Here is a 2,369-nt window from a genome sequence, read left to right on the forward strand (position 1 = left end):
GAGCTCATTATATTAAATATGAAAGACTAGGACATGACATTTTTCTACGTCAGTGCTTTTCCAATGCATCTGTATGCTTACATATAGATTTCAGGAGACATGGATAACTATTTCTCTCTCAATTCTATTACAGGATAGTAGAAGGTACCTAAGTACCTTAGGGATACTCCTTTAAAATTGAGTCAAGATTTGTATTAAAGTGTGTAGTGTGGTTAAGAACTCAGATGCTGGATTCTTATGCATTGAAACGAGAATCTTGATTCTTTAACCCCCAAATTAGTCTGGCCTTGGATTGCCTCCTTTTCAACCGTTTCCATCAAAACATATTAAGGCTACAGAGAGGATGCTGTGAGATCGTGTGTGCCAGGGCAGAGCAGGGTTTGCCTGAGAATAAAAGGTTACAAACCACCAGCAGCTGGTCAGGGAAGAGACTGGGCTTCTCTTCCTGTAAGAGTCAACAGTCTTAGGAACCCACCGGGGTCACTGTGAGTCAACATTGATTTGATGGTCACGAGTTTGGAGTTCCTGCAAAAGTCAATATAGAGCAGTGTATAGCTGGGACAATGGGAGAGAGTTAGCATTGTATCACGGGCCACTTTATACTTATGTGACTCTGACCAAACCATTTAATGTCAGTGCTCCTCCTTTTTTCTTATGTAAAATAAATAATAACAACAGGCTTGCTTTGGGAGCTAATGAACAAATGTGGAACCTCTAAATGGCTCAAATGGTTTAGCACTCAACCACTAGGCAAAATATTTGCAGTTTGAATCCACATCCCCAAGATAGGCCTGGGATCTCCTTGGAGAAGGTCACAGTCATGAAATCCTAACCCTGCACATATGTGTTTGCCATGAGTTGGAATTGACTCGATTACAATGCAACATGTGCAACGTGCCTGAATTACATACATGTTTATTAAATGATACCAGCTATTACCTTTACTATCAGCATCGGATGACCTTGGTATTTACTGAGAAAATGCCCTACATGAGACTAAGGCATTGGGAACCATATATGCAATGTTGGGTGCTGCCCACGTGATTCTGACTCATGGCTTGTTTGATATAGAACCAAATAGAACTGCCCCACAGGGTTTCCGGACTTTCATCATTGCGGGAGCAGGCGGGTTCAACTATGGAGTGACTGGTGGAATCTAACTGCCAACCTTCTAGCTAGCAGCCAGGTGCCCATCCATTGTGCCACCCATATTTAGCTATATCTTTGATTATGAAACCACACACACACACAATTTCTCACAATATCCAAGTAAAATTAAAGGTAGCCTGACTTTTTCTGGATTATTACAAATCGCACGGACTCTTCACTTAGGGACTTTCTCGTTTTTTGACATTGTGCAATCAGAACAATGGTAAAACAAACAAGCAAATATTACTGGACTGCCTTACACATTAATGATGCGTATCTGTCAGTACCAGGTGCTGAGATTCAAGGTGATAGTAATACTGGCTATGTAGGTTAAGGCTATGTATCAATTTATCTGGGCAATGGTTCTTAGTAGTTTGGCAATTATGTGAGGATGTAACCATCCTCCATTTCGTGATCTGGTGAAGTCATCCTTCCTTTTTGCATAATACTGACCTTTGTATAATACCTTGGTCTTTGGAATCTAACCAACATCATTAAGCGAGGAGGGGTATATTTTGATAAATGGTAGGGATTACTACCTTTCACTGACTTTTTTCTTTTTCTTGGTCATTTTACTTTGTAACAGTTTTATTGGCACATAATTCACATATCATATAACTCAGTAGCTCAAGTATATTCTTTTATTATATTCTTATTATAAGGCCCCCCTTCTTTAATTATTAGTGATAGTTCCAATCTTCTTGGTAGACTTTTGTGGCTGTCATAAAGAGGAAGGCGGATGACCCATGGTTTAAATGCTTTATACTTTATGGTCTGACTAGATCTTTTCCGAGCGATGTTGTTAGCTGATGGCAGGTTGGCCCTCTGCTGCTTTCACCGAACTCTTTGCCGAGTGGGGGGTAGATATTTAGATGGAGAAAAGTGCTGCTCATCGACTTTGTTGTTGCTGTTAGTTTTGGTGAGTTGGCTTCTGATTTACAGGAACCACATGTACAGTAGATCAAAACACTTCCTAATTGTGAGCCAGGCCCATTGTCAGGTGTCCATTGGATTGTTGGAAGTAGGTCTCTAAATATTTCTTCTGAATCCATCTTAACATCTAGCATCTCAGAAAAATGAGAACCTTTTTAAAAAAATCATTTTATTAGGGACTCATACAACTCTTATCATAATCCATACATACATCAATTGTGTAAAGCACATTTGTACATTCATTGCCCTCATCATTCTCAAAAACATTTCCTCTCCACTTAAGCCCC

The sequence above is a fragment of the Echinops telfairi genome, unplaced genomic scaffold, assembly GCF_000313985.2.
Source record: "Echinops telfairi isolate 266 unplaced genomic scaffold, ASM31398v2 ScPeMD7_7469;HRSCAF=8507_0, whole genome shotgun sequence".
In the NCBI taxonomy this organism is placed as follows: Eukaryota; Metazoa; Chordata; class Mammalia; order Afrosoricida; family Tenrecidae; genus Echinops; species Echinops telfairi.